The sequence below is a fragment of the Chenopodium album genome, chromosome 7 (genome assembly GCF_948465745.1).
Source record: "Chenopodium album chromosome 7, dcCheAlbu1.1, whole genome shotgun sequence".
NCBI lineage: Eukaryota > Viridiplantae > Streptophyta > Magnoliopsida > Caryophyllales > Amaranthaceae > Chenopodium > Chenopodium album.
Window position 1 is genome coordinate 10,893,963 of NC_137840.1, and position 21,063 is coordinate 10,915,025.

Sequence of the window (21,063 nt, forward strand, 5' to 3'; positions counted from 1 at the left end):
ACAATCTTAGCGAATGCCGTCGAAGACCGCCCATCTCGTGCCACCTTCTCAAATCTTGGTGACAACCTCCACAATCTTAGCGAATGCTGTCGAAGACCGCCAATCTCATGCTATCTTCTCAAATCTCGGTGACAACTTCCACAATCTTAGCGAATGTTGTCGAAAACCGCCCATATCGTGCTATCTTCTCAAATCATGGTGACAACCTCCACAATCTTAACGAATGCTGTCTAAAATAACCTCTCTTGAAGTCATCCTCAGTTGTTGCGCTAATATTCCGAAGAAAACTACCGAAGACCAACGCTTGTCGATCTTTAAAGCTCGCTTGAACTTTGCTTTAGCCGGTTCGTCGGCGCTTCTGCTGCTTGTAAACCAGTATGTCGGTACTTTGAATTGTGAACCTGTGTGTTGGTGTTGTGAACCATTACGTCGGTGCTTCTGAACCAGTATGTCGGTGCCTTTGTGATGAGCCAATGTTTAGGCACTTTAAGCTAAGTGAGACGATCTTTCGTCAGGTCGATCACTTATTTGCGGTTGTAATCAAATTGACTACTCAATCATGTCAAATTGCTTATAGGGGCTAACTGGCGTACCAAGGAACCCGAAATTGCTGTTATGAGGTCAAAGTAAATGTCCTGAGAGACTTCAAGCTCTATCGCTGCTGAAATATCTCTGGCGCCGCGATTTTGCTCTGTCGCCAGACGCTGGGATCTAGCGCCAGGCGCTAAAATCTATTGCCAGACGCTGGATGTTGTCGTCTGGCGCTGGAGTCGGGTCTTCCCTATTCTGCCTTTTCTGCCGCTGTTGCTCGGTTTTGCTCCGAACTTTGAGCTTGGTCGTTTCCTTTCAACCAAATCCGCTCAAGTCTTTTGTAAATCAAAGCTCTTCATCTCTAATTTACCAATCAATGTAACTCCTCTTATCTTGGAGGAATCTCTAGTGTCATATTCGCGGTTTTTAAAAAAAAAATCCGGGAATGTCCCCGCTTGCTAGGATGCACCTGCATTTATATCTTTGACTATAGGAATTTGCTTATCTTTCTTTAGGGTTGACCTAAGGTTTAGTATTTCTTGACTCATTGACTTGACATGACTCAAGGTATAAACTTGACTCGTTGTGATTGACTCGAGGTTGACTCGACTCAAAGTGTTTGATACATGTGTTAGACTCAAATCAAGGTGATATGTCACGACATGACTCATGTGTGCATGGTAATGTGATTGTGCGACTCGAAAATGCAAAAAAGCAAAAAAATTTCCGTAATTTTTGTGGAGGGTACCGACTTTCTCCTGAAAAAGAAAGACGCGAAAAAGAATCGAAGTTTTTGAAGGTGCATGTTGAATGAGCTTAGTCAAATGTTGTTTGATACTATCACTCAAGGTGCAAGGATTAATCCATCCTAGGCTATCTCAATGGTTGACTCAATGATGAAAGTATTTGGGTAACTTAGGCACGGAGGCTAAGCACTTCGTACTTTGTGATGCAATGATGATTGATGTTGATATGACAAGGCATGCTTCAGTGTTATGTTAAGATTTCATGACAAAGGGTTCCTAAGGGGAGGTATATTTGGTCATGTGTCTGTGATGTGTGTGATAGTGACACTAAGCTAGGCTGCAAGGGCTAAGTGTGTGGGAAGATATTATTTTATGAAGTGTCAAATGATGGTGACTCTTAGGTTAGGTAAGCTAATAATGTAGGGATCAAGCCCCCAAGTCTAGCTCTAAGTAGATAGGGATGAGCATTGGAGATCCCTTGATATGATCATGGTGTGTGAATGTGAATATGAATGCATGTTTATTACGGCCGCACCTCAATGTGAGATTGCCTACGTATCCGTTAGGAATCAGGCCGAACGTAGCTCTAGCCGAACCTCGCACAAGTATGTGTATACCTCAACAAGGTCTTTTTAGGGGTTGTAAAGTGGTTAGGCTAAAGGTTATAGAAGAAGGGGATAAAGGCTCAAGACCCTAGATAAGCCCCCAAGGTGTGCAACCTTGCTTTTGAATCTTTGTATTTTTTACGCTTGAGTTTCTACTCTTTTTTAGCTCTGTTTTTTTTTTTATAGCATTTATTTATTTTTTCTCTCTTCTTTTTTTTTTTTTTTTTTTTTTTTTTTTTTTTTTTTTTTTTTTTTTTGCTTTTGCATTTTTTTTATTTTTATAAGTGTGGGCAATCAAGATCATGCGGTCTATAACTCACTTGGCATTCATGTTTCTCAGGCACGGTACCGAGCACTCGATATGAGACGCAATCTAAGACATGTTCATATCAAAGACATTGGAACACTTGCCCTTTTTGTACACTTTTATTTATTTTTTGATTATTTTATTTATTTTGATCTTTCGAAATCACTCAAGCTTTTGAAATTGCATAAGTTACACACCATCCCATCCCAAGGTTAGGTAGATATGGGTTGAAGAAGAAAGGTCTATCGTTAGACGAGGCTCAAAGTGGTTTATTAAAAAAGGATTATATATTTGAAGGGTGAAAGGTAATATGATGTGGCTACAAGGGGTGCCTCAAATCATTGGTATACCTTGTGCTTAGTTTGACATAGAATTTTTTTAATTTTTTAATTTTTTAAATTTTTTTTATTCAATGCAATGATCATATGTAAGAAAATAAATGCTCATTTTATTAAAAGAAAAAAAGAAAGAATCTACAAAATTAATCTAAGGGAAAAGAAAGGTGCCTATGCTAGACTTATTGGGGAAAGGGTAAATAAAAGAAATAGAAAAGAGGAGGTCACGAAATTTCGTCGTTGAAGCTCGTCTCTGTCTTGTGTCGTTTGCTTTATCATCACTTGCTCTTCTTGCTAGCTGGAGGCATAGTAAGCTTGTTATTATCGATAAAATGTTGGATAGCCTCCTTTATCTTCCAACATCTCTCAGTAGCATGACCCCTACCTTGATGGTACTTGCAAATGTTCATCAGGATTACAACTAGGCAATCTCTTTTCAGGTGCGGGATCTTGAATATGTCCAATGGGAGTAATGAGTCCTTTGGCATGGAGTCGATCGAAGGCAGTATCGTAGCTCATCCCAATGGGGGTGAAGTCTCTCCTTAGTTGCTTCTTAGATCCTTGGTTATCCATGGCTAAAACTTCACTGAGATCAAAGGTATTAACATTGTTACTAGAGTGGGCGTTTTATGCATGAACCTAAGACATGGTCATGGTGACATATACACAGATTGTGTGCTAAGACTAGTGAGTGTAGGCAACATGTTAAGACTCGTGTCATGACCATGTGGCTAGACTTTGTGACTAGACTCAAGAAAAGACTAAGTTAAGACCTCATGTATATGCATTAAACTGGACAGGTTGTGGTATTTTAGTCATAACTTTTGATCTGTGACTCTGATTGGGATGAAACCAACGCCAAATTAAAGATAAAATTCGGTTGTACGACTCGTAGTTCTTCCTAGAACTCCGGATATGACCAAAACAAGTTGAATCTTGTGCAGTATACGGGAATAAAAATCCGAGTTGACTTAAAGAAACTATGACTCGACTTAAGGCATATTTATTAGCTCAAATTAATTAATCAATTAATTAAGCAAATTCCTTTATTTATTAATTAGTTTATTTAGTCTTAACACAAGTCAAACAAACGGTTAGGAAAAATCACATAGAGTATGAACAACAAATAATGCACAATTAGTCAAGTAGGCACAATATGATGCAATGAGTTTGCAACCTAACCATGACTCTAGTTCTCTAAAGTTCGGGATATGGGTTAGTCAAAAGAGGGTCCATGGTTAATTGTCCGGATGCACCGTGCGGAAGCCTAACCGTGAAGGGTTGGCGCGAGTGGATGGGACACCGCGAGTTAAGAAAAACCCGCTTCCATGGTTTGGTGAATTCAACATTCTCGGATGTACCCTTTGTTGCTCAGAGCGTTCAATAAGGTAGATAGAGCATGGATTCCCAGAGGGTTATGTCCATATGTAGAACACATATAGGTTTCAGAAAAGTGAGAAAAACTCAATAAGGAAGTAGGATCGAGCAAACAGTGCTAAAACTGGTCAAAATTAGAACGCATATTTCTGGCTCGGTATTGGAAGAACTTGGCGCTAGCAAACAGAGGCCAGCGCCACAATTTGGCTTTAGCGCCTGGCGCTAAAGTTAAATAATTGGTGCTAGACTTTGTTCCCTGACGCTAGTTCCTACATGCCTCAGCAGCTTTCTGTGCTCGATAAAATTTTCCAGATTCGTGCAGCATTATTTCGATCCTAGTTGTGAAAGATATTCCTCAAATTTCCTACGTGTAAAAATCCTATGTTTTAACTCATTACAGATGGTCTTTCCAATGAGATCTTTTTTATGCATATGACAATAATGTTAATTAAAATTACGCACATGAAATACTTAGAACTTTTCGAGTCTCATCCACTCATTCTAAATCATTGCCAAAATAAATTTCAGAAATTAAAATAGAAATCCTCCCCAGCGGAGTCGCCAAAAACTGTAGGGAATATTTCAAGCATTATCCCTAGCTTGAACCCCATTGTTGTAGACACCTAAAAATGTCTCCCCAAAACCAAACCCGATGATGAACAACCTTTCACCGCCATTATTGGTCGAGTTGAGTATTTAATTTTTGGAGTGCTTAAATCCATATTTCCATTTCATAAACCAACCCAATTCCTAGCCCATTTCCCCAAACCATAAATTAATTTCCTCTTTTCGTGCCTTTAAACCCAAAATAATTCATTTCGTGTCCTTTAAAATCATTCATTTCGTGTCCTTTTTATAAAAATGTTTGATCCAGTTTCTTTTGGTCCATAATCTGGGTCCAATTATTGAATATTTGGATGGGGATTTAAATAAGCTTTCCAACCATATATCATAAGCCGAATTCCGAGCTATAACGAAAAAGATATGAGCAAAACACTAAACTCAGCCTAAAACCGACACCCTTTTACTAAAACGGCCATATCCTAAAATCTAAATATCATTTTGACTTGATTCTAATTGGGTTGGAAATTAGAATTGATAATATTTCCAATGATATATTATATGCCTTATTCTGAGTTACGGATCAAAAGTTATGATTACTTTAAAAACGGGTAAAAAACTGAAATTACCGCGCAGCAGCAAAAATGCCACGACGCGGCAAAAGCTGACGTGTCACGGGGCTTATTCCCGTGACACGGTGCCCATTTTTGTATTTCTGCACAATTTTCTCCCGTGTAACGGGATTTTGCACCGTGACACGGTGCAAAATCCCGTGTCACGGTGCCCATTTCGTGACACGGGGATATTCCGTGTAATTTCCGCGTACTTTTTACACCGTGACACGGCATACTGTACTGTGTCACGGTGGACAATGCCGTGTCACGACATTTCTTCCCGTGTCACGGTGCACATCCCGTGCCACGGGATTGCTCCATGTTTTCTCCGCGTAATCCCTAAACGCGTTTTCACTTCCCGTAACCTAATTATTTCCCGCGTCACTCAGTTTTTTCCCCGTGTCACGGGATCTTCCCCCGTCTGACGGTGCATGTCACCGTGTCACAGTGCTCATAGCCGTGACACGGTATTATTTTTTAGGGTTTTTATCTTTTTAGGGTTCCACGTGTTCCCTCTGCTCATTTTCCCTATAAATAAGACCCCCCTTTCTGCAGTTAAGGGCACCAATAATCATTCTCTCTCACCTTACACCAAAAATAATTCTCTTCTCCCTCTTTAACCTAAACACTAGCCTCCCCATTCTTTCACTATTCCTTCCTTTAAGCACTCCAAGGAGTCCATACTTAACCCGAAATTCTATACTTAAACCAAGGCGTGAAAGGTATAATTAACTGAGGGTTTGGACCAAATCAACTCTACATTAATTTAATTTAATTTTGATTTGATTTATATTTTTATTGAAGTTACTAACAGTTTATTCATGATGTAGCAATTTAAAGGAACGCGCGGAATGTGAGTAATTAATTAATTTAATTACTCTTATTTTATTTTATATTGCTAGTGTCATGATTAGGTTATTTTATATTTAATTTTACTAACGATATTATGGTTAAATTGCTTCCAATATTAATGTTTATTCTATTATTATTTTGATCACCATATTGCATGTTTAAAGGGAATATGTAATTGAAAATAACGCCTAATAAGATAATTTGGACAACCGGTTTAGGTTCCTTTTTAATCTTATTGTTTAATCAAGTGATCACAAATATTTTAGAATTATATGTTGCATTAATATTCAACCAATTTAGCTTAATAATAGTTTGGAGCGAATTGAATATTTTGTTTGTATGCCTTTGAGATCGCAGGAATGTTTTTCACTATAAGAATTGAGTAGAGGCCAATACGGGCGAATGTGACTCCATGACTCATTTCGTACCATCATCCCCGATCCTCCTTTCGTGGTTCCGAACCATATGGAGTTAGTAATCTCATGGATTATGAATGGGGTGTAACCTTCACGGGTCAATCGTTGTTGCCTATCGTTGTCCCTTTATTCGTGGTTGCCTTTTATGATCCGTGAACGGTTTACAAGTTCCTTATAAACTTGTTGGCGGCTCCCTACTTTCCTTGTCCCTAATCGTATTATGTCATTCCCACTTCCTATGAGTGCCAAACATATTCACACATGCTTTAATGTAGGCGCACTTCAAACGACGCCTACAACTGTGATCATACACTAAAGTACGGTGGCGTCCAAAGGGAAGGAAGCTAGAGCAACAAAGTCGCCAACAAGTTTTAGGAACTTGTAAACCGTTCACGAGGTGAAGGTTACACCCCTTAACGATCCAGGAGATCGTCAACTCCAATAGGTCTGGAACCATGACTAGTAGTTCGGGGATGAAGGTACAAATCCAACTTAAAAGAGATTGAACCTACCCTAATAATAGGCCTCTACTTTATTCTGATCGTATTCATGTGTGCTTTCTGACTAACATGCAATCAATAGGATTAACCCTAAACCTGTTTATCTATGTTGGTTGAATATTAATGCACAAATAAAACTTTTATTGGCGATCACTTGAATTATAATCATATTAACCCTAAACAAGATTATTGATTATCTTATTAAGCGTGATTACAAGTAACAATTCCCTTTAAACATGCATAAAAGGTGTGATCAAGCAATAACAATATATAATCAAGCAACATAATCCTCATAATAATAATTACAATCATAATTGAAATAAAAATCATAATAATTAAAATAATCATGTTAAAACATAATAATAGCAAGATCCTAGGCATGATACTAACAAGATTAATAACAAACCCTTGCAGCATGTCAGTAAACAATAAAAATCATATATTTAGCCCTAACATGATACTAACATGAATTTTAGGAAAGAAAATAGGAAGCATCATACTTTTAATCATACTTGATATTAGCATTTTTTAGTTGTTACCCTAAACATGATACTATGAAGATCAAAACACCCTAACATGACGCTAGGAATCATAACAACCTAAGCATGATTTCTACATCATAATATCAATTAAAATCAATTAAAGCACTTACTTAGATGCCTCGTATCTCTTTCTAATAACAAAATACACGCTTTAGTAACTTCAAGGAAAATAATAATCAAACAATTAAATTAAATAATTGAAATAGAGATTTGGGACCAAACCCTCAGAAATTAAAACCTTTCACGTCTAGGACGAAGGCAACTTCGAACTTGGCTAGGTGTGTCAAGATCTTGTGAATGCGGAATTTTGTTTATAAAAAGGCTAGTTTAGAAAAGAGAAAGAGAGAATAAGCTTTAGCTTTAGAGAGAGAAGAGAATTAGAGAGTTGTTGATGAAAAATGGAGATTTTAGGAGCCTATTTATAGAGAAAATCAGCCAAAAAGATAGAAAAACAAATCAGAGTTTCGACGAGGAAAAAAGAAATTAGCGCCAGGCGCTGAACATTAGCGCCAGGCGCCAGGCTTAGCGCCAGGCGCTAATGTCTGTCGTTAGGCGCTAATTAGCGTTTTCACACGTTTTCTAAATTCAGATAAAATTTAACCGTACATAAGGACAAAATCGTATTTTCCTTAAAAGCACTCTTTTATTCTGATTAAAACTCTAAAAAGTCAACAAAAGTCAATTTATCAATGATAATTGAATTAGGAATGAAAAGAACCTTCTAGAAGAATCTAGAAGACTAAAACCATTCCTAATTGCATTAGGAATGATAAATCCATATTAGGCCCTCCTCTAGATCATTGGGCCGCATATAAGGCTCAAACCGTGCCCAGTTTAGTAATTTGGCCATAACTTCCTCATTATTCATCGGAATTGGGCTTATATATAATATATCGTTGGAAATCTCTTTTCAAGCCCTATCCAATTATACCATTATTGGACCCTTGCCATGGACCAAACCAAACTGTACTGGCTTTTTTTTTAAAAATAGGTTTTCAAAAATAGAGAGAAAGAAAAGAATAAAAACTATCCGCAACACTAGACTTTCCACACTTTCACTTCATTCGATTATGGTTCGACGTGAAAGATACTCATCACTGGGTTTGGTTTTGGGGAGACACAAATGGGTGTCTACAAAATTTTTTCGGGTTCAGACGGGTCAGTTAATAGGTTGGGTTAGGGTCGGTATTTCGGGTCGGGTCAGCTTTTGATAGCTCTAGTAACACCCCCAATCTCCCTTTACGGAAATACTAGTATAATACATATAATTATACCGTAGAGATATATTTAGGTGTATTACCGCCGCGTGATTACGCAAGGCTACCAAAACTACTTAACCAAAACCAATACTTTGCAGTGGAAAACTTCAATACTTCTTTATTATTAAATATAAATGGTAACCATTATCATGAGTACTTATAATTAAAGACAAAGACCAACATTCCTAATCTAGATGAAGACAATCTCGGGACTCCATATGCTCATATATTGACGTACTCCACCTGAAATTAGTCAACACTACTCACCATTAAGGTAAACATGGCTAACCAAAACAAATAAGAAAGTAAGGGTTAGCAATTATGCTAAGTACGATAAGTTCCAGATAAGTAAACTCAATTTATTTTCAAACATGCGTTTAAATCCAATTCTAATAATTAATCCAATAATTCCAAATTCACTATAACAAAATCAATTCCAATGATTCCATATTCAAATAATAATCAATAAAACCAATTCCTCACTCAAGCTAAGTGTGCACACCCCCTAAGCTAGTCTCCTTATATTGCAAGGCTATTCTTGTGGAAAGACTCGGCCACACGAAGTCCAAAATCTTATCAACCAAATCCGCATGATAGGATTACTTACAACATGCTAGTAAAACTGTAATAATAATAATAATCATAATTTAATAAATCCTTTTCAATCACATAATTCAAATATAATTCTCAAAACTCCTTTTCATTTAATTCCACATGCTTTCAAAATCAAACCTTTTAAACATGAATTATAATTTTAATTATTCAAACATGATATAAAAATTAATACTCCGTTTTATTTATCAAAACTGATTATTCAAACATGCTTTTATTTCATAAATCATAATTCAATTCAGTTCAATTCAATAATCATAAAATCGTGTAAAACATGCTCATTCAATCCAATCACTTTCAAAGGTATCTAGCCACTTAAACATACCTTTGACTCTTGCTAGCAATCATAAAAACACACTTCAAGAATCTTGATTGAACACACCCTACAAATAATATAACCTTAATTAATGTAAGGTTAACAAATAATCACAACAATTAAATTAAAAACCCCCCCAACTATATTTACATGAACCTTATAAATTTATTTTGGAAAAATGGAAAAGAATAAACCCACCTTTGGCATTTGACTCAAAACAATCCCACCTTTGATTAATCTGGAAATAATCCCACCTTTTAACCCCATCTTCTCAAAACAAGCCATTTTACCTAAAACCTATTGAACAAGTTAAACTTTTTTTTTAATATTTTTTTTGTTAACCCTTCACACCTCACCATCTTCTACCATCACCAATCCACCAATACCACCACCTACCCTCCATGAACACCACCACATTGCAACCTCACTCGCCCCACCGAACCTCCACGACTCCATCCCGAGATTCCCAATCCACCGGACCTCCACTGAACTAAACTGGCCCAGTGACCCCACTAAACAAAACCAAATCGAAAACCCAACCTAAAACCCTTACGCAGGCGAGCACCAACTACCTCCACCTTCATCCCTACCCACCTGATTCCTACGCCGCTGAACCAAAACTTTACCCCACTAGACCCCGGCCTGGCGCATCAAGCCGTAAACAACAACCACCTCCACCTTCATCCTTACCCATAAACTCCCACCTAGTTCAAAACCCACTGCATCTGACTAAACCTCACGCACCCGTAAACAACCACCTGATTCCCATGCCGTAGAACCATAATTTCATCGATTTAAGCCTCTGATTTTGAATTTTTTGTCACCATATCAGATTTCACATTCTCTAAAGCTTCGATCCTTTGATTAAGGTCGTCAATGTAGGTTGACTTCTTGAAGAATGATCTTAGTTCTTCGTGTTTGCTGTTCAACGGGGAATGCAAGGGGGGAGGGGATGCTCCGGCAGCCGGCAGAGGATGTTCATGTGGGATCGGGAAGGGGAATGCTTTATTTTTATTTTATTTTTTAAGAAAAATATTTTTAATTTTGTTTTTAAGCTAATTAAAAAGGACCAATTAAAATGTGACATGTGTCATGTTACCCTTTTTAACCGGTTACTAATTTGACAAATCGATTAACGGACTGTTTTGAGCATATGGGATATAAAGGTGGGATTATTACGAGATTATTCAAAGGTGGGATTGTTTTGTGCAAAAATGTGAAAGGTGGGATTTTTCTTTTCCATTTATTTTTCATAAACATGAATAAAAATATGATTTTATTTAATTAAAATCATTCATAATAATTTTATAAATCCCCTATAATAGTAATAATTAATTAAATAAGAGAAGAGAAGAAGAAAAGATAGAAAACTAAAGAAAAAGGAGACGAAGTTGGCGGCAAGGAGGCCGAAGGCTCGTGGCTGACGTCGACGGAAGGTGGTACCGGGGGTGGAAGGTGGTATTTGGTGGTGGTGGTGGTTGGCGCAAGAAAAGAAAAGGAGAAGAGAAATAGAGAGAAAATTAAGAGAATCGGTGTGAGTGTTTAGCCATGAATCAATAAGTTTTTATTAGCTAGCTCATGCATGAATTATGGTAGGAAAAACGTAGGAAGAATTATGGTAAAAAGAATTAAGGAATTACTTGGAGAAAAGAATAAAGAAATATGGAAAGTTTTGATATTAAGGTGATTAAGAATAATAGAATTAAGAAAAGTATGTTGTCATGAAAAATAATATGGTAAAAAAGAGATTACTTGGGGAATAATCAAAGAAGATATAAGGTAGGAAAAAAAATGATCAAATGTTTAGGAGATAAGAAATAAAATTAAGGAAAATAAGAGATTTTAAAGAGATAATCAAAAATACAATTTACCAAAATAAATCACCCAAAATCCAACCAAAGTGGCCGAAAATTTTGATCTTCCATAGCTACAAATTTTCAAACCATATTAGTAGTGTTTAGGAAATTATTTTGCTAGATACAAGGCATAAAAATAATTGTGCAGATAATATTTATTTTAGACAATAATTGATTAAAATATACCAATTATTCACTAAATAAATTATCTATAAAATCAGATCTTCCACACTAGGAAAATCCGAGAATCTAAGTTAATCATTAGGAATTTTTGAACCTATTAATTAAATAATAAAATATAGTTTTTGCTTTAATTAAAATATTCAAATTATATAAATAATTCGGTTTTTTAAAAATAAATTAACAGATAATAAATCTCATCCAAAATCTAAAAATAATAATTAGGTTTTCAAAATACTTTTGGCGCCAAAATTCAAATATCATTTTGGTTCCAAAATTCAAATAGTAAATTAAATTACTAAAATACCCTTTTTAAGAAATAATAATTAATTAACTAATTTAGAAAATACGTATCAAAATATGGGGTATTACAAAAACACCCTTTCCTACTATCGATTTCAAGGGGTTTAAGGGTTTTTAGGGGTTAGGTTGGGTTTTGACAGAATTTCGAAGGGTAGGGTGGGGTTTTAATGGGATTACGAGGTTTCAGGGATGGTGGACGGAAAAGGTGGGAAGGCGTAGTGGTCAAATAAATGCAGTGCTAGGAAGGGGAGAGTGAAAGAGGCTTCCTTTTGAAGGTCAAGGGTGCACTAGGCGAAAATATGAATTGGCCACCGGTTCAAAACCCCCCAATGCCACCGGTTTTGAACCGGTGATCATTTGGGGGGTGGCAATAATCTTCTAAAAAGCAACCGGTTCAAAACCGGTGGCAAAAACAAGTATTGCCACCGGTTAACCGATGCAATAATGCTTCATGCTTTTTTTTTTTTTTGGATATTACATATAAATGCCACCGGTTAACCGGTGGCAATAACATACATGATTTATTTTTTTTTTTGCTACAATTATAATGATAATAACAATATAAAAAAAACCGTGTAAAATATCAGGCAAATAAAATAGGAGAGCAATGAAATATAATTTCATTCATTATATTCAACAATAACACATTATATTCAACAATAACAGTTATTGTACAATACAAGAAAAAAAATAAAAAAAATTACAATGAATTATAATAACAATGAAATTCAACTTCAAATTATTATTGTACAATACAAAAACAAAAAAAAAAAAATAATTACAACATCAAAAACATTATTCCAAAATCAAAGTCTTGAATCTTGTTGCATCAATTAACACCTGCATCACGTAAAACCCAAAAATTAATAAACTCACAAAAAAAATGCCTAATAAAACCCAGAAAATTCGCCTAACAAAACCTAGAATATCGGTTAACAAAATAAAACCCAGTAAATTCGCCTAATAAAAATCGTATAACAAATTAATACGAAAAGGATGAAAACCCCAAAAAAAAAAATTTGTCTGTAGATGTAGATCCGAAAAAACAAGAACTCCAGATCCGAAAAAATTAATATGAAAAGGATGAAAACCCCAAAATAAATCAACTAAAATTAGTTTTAAAAAACCCAGAAAAAACCCACAAAAATAAGAACAAAAACCCCGAAATTGATTTTCATGAATTCAGAAAAAAAAACCCCAGAATTAAAATTGAATTAAACCTAAGAGATCGAATTAAAATCGAATAAAAAACTCAGAAAACTCCAAAATCGATTTAAATCAAATTAAACCCTAACCTCGAATAATTAAACCCACCCACCACCATAACCACAACCACCACCACAACCCACGAATTCCACCACCACAACCGAATTAAAATTTTAAAAAAAATCGATTAAAATCAAACCCTAACCTCGATTAAAGTCGGTGTTGCTCATGCATGTGTTTATGGTGTTATTGTAGCGGCGGTGGTGTTATTGTTGCAAGGGTGGCGGAGATCGAAGGAGAAGAGGTGGTGGTGGAGGTCGAAGGAGAAGAGGTGGTGGTGGAGATCGACGGAGAAGAGATGGTGGTGGAGATCGACGGAGAAGAGGTGGTGGTGGTGGTGCAGATCGAAGGAGAAGACCGATTGAAGGAGATGAGAAAGAGAGGAGAGAGAAAGAGGAGGAGAGGGGAGAGAGAAACGGCTGCTGTGAGGGGCAGAGAGTAGGGTTTGGGTTTATAAAGGGGCTATTTTTTTTTTAATATTAGAATGCCACCGGTTTTGAACCGGTTGAAATAATATTTTCCTCACCGGTTCGGCTTGAACCGGTGGCATTACTATCCCCGCCCATTTTTCTCCTTTTTATTGCCACCGGTTCTTAAAAACCGGTGGCCATTGAGCGGTGCCTTTTTCACTTTTTCTACTAGTGGTGTCGGAAGCTATGGTTGTGAAAGGGAAAGAGAAAAGGAGGAAAGGGAATTCTAGTGGTGGAGATGGGGGTTTAGGGGCTATCGGAGGTACTTTTGGCAGGAAATGCCATGTAGGTATGGTGGTGCGCGCATTCATGGGGGTGGAAAGGGAACAAGAAAGGAGGTTTAAAGGTTTAAATTTTTTTGAAAAAAAAATGAAAATTATTTTTAGAAAAATAAAAAATGTAATAGGCCTTGTCGAGCCTACCAAAGATAAATACTATCTTGGTCTCATTAACTAAGGGCCTGTTCACATTTACTTAATTTCAGTTTAGTTCAATTTAGTTCAGTTCAGCTCCAATCAGTCCAGTTCAGTTCAGCTCCTAATTTCCCTCTCTCATTAAATATTCAGTTCAGCACTAATCAGTCCAGTTCAGTTCAATTCAGCTCCAATAAGTTCAGTTCAGTTCAATTCAGTTCAGCCCCAATTAGTTCAGTTCAGTTCAGTTCAGCTCCAATCATTTCAGTTTAGCTCAGTTCAGTACATGTGAACATGCCCTAATAGTAAGGGTAAGAAAAGATCTAACCCAATAGAGGCGATGAATCAACTACAAAGATACTACCTGTAACACCCCCAAATTTCCCTACACAGAAATACTAGTATAATACTTATAACTATATCGTAGAGATAGACTTAGGCGTGTTACCACCGCGTGATTATGCAAGGATACTCAAACTCACTAATTAAACCAATACTTAGCAGTGGAATTTAAACTCTTTATTTATTAATAAATCTATAAATAGTAATCATTGTCATGAGTACTCATAATTAAAAACAAGGACCACACATTCCTAATCTAGATGAAGACATTCCCTGCATATGCTCATATATTGACTCCACCTGAAATTAGTCAACACTGCTTACCATTAAGGTAAACAGGGCAAACCAAAACAAATAAGAAATACGGATTAGCAAAATATACTAAGTACGATAAGTGCAAGATAATTAAACTCAATTTATTGGCAAACATGCTTTTAAAACCAATTCTAATAATTATTCCAATCAATTCAAAAACTCATGATTCAAAACCAATTGTCAATTTTCTCAAACAAGTCCAATAACTCAATGATTAATAAATAAATTATTTCAAAAACTAAATCTCCTCTCTAAGTGTACACACCCCTCAAGCTAGTCTCCTACTATTTCAAGGCTATTTTTGGAGAAAGACTAGGTCATACAAAGTCCATAGTTTTCAATGAATCCGCATAGTGGGATTAATATAATAATCATGCTTGTAAAGCTTTTTAATAAATGATCAGTAAATCCTCATAAAATTCCTCTTTGAATAAAATCAACCTTTATAATAGGTTAACTCAAAACTTAATTCAACACGCTTTCAAAATCAACCTTTTAATAAATACTTGAGAATTAAATCTCATATAAATAAATTTTCAAAATCAACAACTCTTCCTTTGAAAAACCTTTATTTAATTCATCAAACTTTTTAAATCGATTTCTTTATCTAAACATGATAAGTAATATAAACCATTCAAAATATGATATGAAAATCAATCCTTTAAAAGAACATTTATTAAAAAAAAAAAAAAATTAAAATCAATACCCCCAAACTTAATTTATTTCATAAATCATAATTCAAATCAATGTCATTCAATAACCAATAAAATCATATAAAACATGTTAAACCAATCATTTTCAAAAGTGTTTAGGGTAAAAAAATTACCCCCAAAACGTGGACAAAACCCATAGTGACACATGGCCCAATCAAAGGGCGACACTTGTCCCTATAGGAAGATGACACGTAAGAAAGCCCTACAAAGAGCACCTGAAAAAGAGAGAAAAAGGCCTCCTTACATCAAGAGGCCCATATCCTGATAAAGCTGCAAGACAGCGCCCCCCAAGGACACATGTCCATGCCTCATTGCTCCACCAATCAGAAAATGTCATTCGGAGGGTAATAACCCTTAAAGGCACAAATCCTCACCCCTATAAATACCCCAATCATTTATGATGGGAGGGATGGATTGTGACAGAACATTCAATAGAGCATTAAAAACAACTCCAACTTCTCTATACTTTCTCTCTCTAGCTTTTCCGTCTTTGACAGGGTAAAGTCGTATCCCCAAATAAAAAGTAATTCCTAAATCCTCTAACTGATGTAGATAGGGAAGTAGGGTCGAATCCACAGAGAAACGAGTCTTTCTATTCCTGATTAACTAATATAATATAGATTATGAAGTAACCAATATATTATAATCAAAAGGAACTAAACTACGAAGATTAAGAATAAGGAGAAAACAATGAATAAAAGGATCTAGGGCATAGGTTCACCAATAAATAATATTCCATGGTAGAATATAATAATCATTCATCAATGCATACATTAATCAGATTATAAAGGGCTTTCGCTACGTATTACAATCACACAATTAATTTACCAGTATTAAATCTCATCTTTCGAATCTCGACTTAACCATTTATAAATTAATCTGCCTATTGAAACTAGACCTAAACATTAATTCTCATCTGTCGAATCTCGAATCAATATTGTTAAACTCATGCATAAAAGATCTGTGCAAATCTAGTCACAGAGCATTAAATCAATCAATAGGAAATTAATCTAGCATTGACAATTAACAACCAGAAAGTACCCCTTCATATTATTTATGGATCCCCATAAACCCTAGAAATAGAACTACTCACACATAATAAAAACTAAACTAATCAAAGCAGTAAAATAAGACATGACCAAAGGAATAAAATAAATAACTAAGATTAAGAGAAGAGAAATCGTTACCAAAAGAAATCTGGAATTAAGAATCAAATTAAGAACAAAGTGTATGAGAGAGAAACTAATCTAAAAGCTAAGTATAGAGAGAAAATCTAAGAAAATAATTAAGAGAGTGAAGAAGAGAGAGTCCTAAACTCGTTTTACGGAGAAGTATTTATACTCCGTAAGAATCCTAAACTAAAACAAACTTAAACGTCAAAATTAACTCCTAATAATAACACGCGCCCGATCGGGCGCGCCTTTTTCCTCTCAAGTACAATTCTCGCGCCCGGTCGGGCGCGTCTTCGGGCGCCGACCTTTGCTTCCCACTCCCGGCCAGGCGCGCCTCCGGGTGGCTCTCTTGGGCCACTATTTGGACTACGATTGGGCTCTAATTCTTCGGGCCAATCTGGGTTTCCTCTTCGGATCTTGAATACTCGGTCCAAATGCCCCGGTATTAGATATATCGAGCCCTGAATCACCGGTTTGATTGCTCTAACCGGCCCTGGGCTATAAAAACTGGCCGTGCTTCTCCAATGCTCGTGATTGCTCCATAATATCTCGGAAAAATGCTTCAAAAGTGCAAATCCCTGCAAAAGCCAACCAAATCTACGAAAACACTAGAAAACATCAATTAGTAATAAAAGTGGCTCTAAAGAACCAAAAACACTACTAATTACGACCAAGGAACGAGGGTAAAACACTATATAAAATAGACACATCAAAACTCCCCCAAGCCAAACCTTTTCTTGTCCCTAAGCAAAGATCTCATCAATGAATAAATAAATATGCTTCACCCCAAAAAGTAAAATTCAAGCACAAACGATTCAGGGTAAATCAAATAAACATGCTTCAAAATCAACCAGTCAAATCCATCCAATTACCTTTCTTCCCTAACAATTGTCAAATAGAGCAAACCACAAGAGCATATAGAATTAAAGACTAGTGCTCACACACTCAACTCTCATTTATGTGGCGAGTAAAAGATGTACACGATCGCTCTCCAACCAACCCCTTTATGTGAACAATGCCCTCCTGTAGACACCTAAAAATGTCTCCCCAAAACCAAACCCGATGATGAACAACCTTTCACCGCCACTATTGGTCGGGTTTAGTATTTAATCCCGAGAGTGCTTAAAAAATCGTATTTGATTAAATTCATATTTTTGAACAGTCCATGGATTAGTCTTGATGTTTGGTAAAAGCATAGTTTTAATTTCAGCCCAAACTTATTATTTAATTTTAGCCCAAACCTTTTTTATTTTATTGTTTTATTTATTTTTGGCCCAAACCTTTTATTTATTTTTATTTAATTATTTTATTATTTTAGCCAAATGACAATAAGTCAGAAAAGGCCCGAAATTATCAATCGGCATTTAAAATGCCGAATTAAATTAGGGTTAAAAATGTATTTAGAAGGAAAAGTGGGCTGGGAATTCCCGCGCCACGGCAGGTACCCACCGTGTCACGGGAATCAGTCCCGTATGACGGTGGGATTTCCCGTGACACGGGAAATTCCGTGTCTTTTCCGCGTAAACGCTTGACGCGTTTTCTTCCCCGTTTTTTGAAAATTTCCCGTGTCACACCAAAAATGCACCGTGTCACGGGAATGTTTCCCGTCTGACGGTGGGACTTCCCGTGTCACGGTACAGTTTGCCGTGTCGCGGGATACTTTTTTAGGGTTTTTATCATTTTAGGGTTCCGTGTGCTCCCTCAGCACATTTTCCCTATAAATACCCCCTCATTTCTGATGAACGGGGCATCAATTAATTCTCTAGTTTTGTTTTTCTCTCTTCTATGCTTTAGCCTAAACACTAGCCTACCCTTCTCATTTCAAAATTCCTTGTTCAAGTGCTCAAAGGAGTCCATACTTTACTCGTGGTTCTGTCCTTAAGCCAAGGCGTGAAAGGTAGAACTGTTTGAGGGTTTGGCCCCAAATCAACTCTACTTTGTTTAATTTAATTTAATTGTTGTTTTATTATTATTTCCTTGAAGTTACTAACTCGTTTATTATTTTGTAGTTGCAAACAAAAAGAATCAAAGTAAGAATTATGTTCCTTTTATTTCTATTATTTTTCTAACGATTTTATATTGTTGGAATTATGGTTAAATTGCTTCCAATATTAATGTTTATTCTATTATATTTTTTTATGATCACCATATTGTATGTTTAAAGGGAATATGTAATTGAAAATCACGCCTAATAAGATAATTTGGACAACCGGTTTAGGTTCCTTTTTAATCTTGTTATTAATTCAAGTGATCACAAATATTTTAGAATTATGTGTTGCATTAATATTCAACCAATTTAGCCTAATAATGGGTTGGAGCGAATTGAATATTTTGTTTGTATGCCTTTGAGATCACAGGAATGCTTTTCAATATAAGAATCGAGTAGAGGCCAATACGGGCGAATGTGACTCCATGACTCACTTCATACCATCATCCCCGATCCTCCTTTCGTGGTTCCGAACCATATGGAGTTAGTAATCTCATGGATTATGAATGGGGTGTAACCTTCACGGGTCAATCGTTGTTGCCTTCGTTGTCCCTTATTCGTGGTTGCCTTTTATGATCCGTGAACGGTTTACAAGTTCCTTAAAACTTGTTGGCGGCTCCCTACTTTTTTTGTCCCTAATCGTTGTCCTTAATCGTATTATGTCAATTCCCACTTCCTATGAGTGCCAAGCATATTCACACATGCTTCTAACGTAGGCGCACTTCGAACGACGCCTACAATTTGGCGACTCCACTGGGGAGGATTCTTGGTTATTTATCGATTTAAGTGATCGGTATTTAATTAAGATGAGTGGATGAGACTTGAAAGATTCTTGAAAAATATTCTTGTGATTAATTTGGCATTTTTGCATCTGCATAGACGTTTTAACGTCGCATTCAGGTCTGTCCCATAGGAAAAATTGGATAACTTGGTTGCGCACGAAGGAAAACAGGGCACCAGTCACATCTTCTGACTGTCGTGCCATGGCAAAATCTGTCGTGTCACGGTACAGTGCACCGTCTGACGGTGTGCCGTACCGTGGCACGGGAATCTTTGCGGTGTCACGACAGTCCTAAGATCAGTCCAGTGGCTTGTTTTCTCTTCTCACAGTCAACTTCCTTCGATTTTTCAGAAAAAATGTATGTGTTCTACATGCGTCTTAGCCCCGGGGGATTTAAGCTCTATCAACCCAAAAACACTCATGGCAATAAGGGTTCATTCGAGTCATTAAATCCACCCAAACCATGGAGTCGAGTTCAATTTCATCACGAACTCGCGGAGCCGCCCGTTGGCATACACCCTCAAGGGAGGCTGCCTTGCTAACGGGTCCAAACTCTTAACCATGGTACCCTTTTGAAACCCAAAGATTGACCAATAGTTGAACATAGATCTTGACTCTAGGTTGCGAACTTTTTTTTCATCATCGTGCCTAAATGCTATGTGATTGTTTGGTGCTAACCTTCATGTGTTTACTCTTTTGTTTAACCCATGACTGTAGACACCCATTTGTGTCTCCCCAAAACTAAACCCGGTGATGAGTACCTTTCACGTCGAATCATAATCGAATGAAACGAAGTGTGGAAAGGTCTAGTGTAGCGGAAAGTTTTATTTCTTTTCTTTTCTCCCTGTTTTGGAAAACTTTATTTTAAGTAAACAGCCAATCCAGTTTGGTTGGTCCATGATATGGGTCCAATAATAGTGTAGTTGGATGGGGCTTGCAAAGACCTTTCCAACGATATATTATAAGCCCAATTCCGATGAATATTGAGGAAGTTATGGCCAATTTACTAAACTGGGCCCGGTTTGAGCTTTATGTACGGCCCAATGATCTAGGGGAGGGCCTAATATGATTTATCATTCCTAATGCAATTAGGAATGGTTTTAGTCTTCTAGAATCTTCTAGAAGGTTCTTTTCATTCCTAATTCAATTAGCATTGATAAGTTGACTTTGTTGACTTTTCTGAGTTTTAATCAAAATCAAATAGCATTTTCGAAGAAATTATATTATTTTATCCTCCAGTACGGGAAATTTATCAGATTTTCGAAAACGCGTTGAAATCAAGTTTGGCGTCCAACCCCAGGCCTTGGCGCCTGGAACCAGGCTTGGCGACAGGCTTTAGCCATTGGCGCCTGGCGCTAGCCATTGGTGCCTGGCGCTAGCCATTGGTGCCTGGTGCCAGCTAGCCAGGGTTGGCGCCAGCTCTGTTTCCTGAGCGTCAGACTCTGTTTTGTTAAATTATCTTTTTTGGCTGATTTTCTCTATAAATATCGTATCAAAAATTTCGTTTTCATTTATCATCTACATCTATCATTTCACCAATTCTCTTCATTCACAAGTTTTAATTAGCATTCTTTAAAACATTCATCTTTCTTTCTTACTTTGTTTTCATACAAAATTCCGCATTCACAAGATCTAGAAAAACCTAGCCATATTCGAAGTTGCCTTCGCCCTAGACGTGAAAGGTTTAATTTC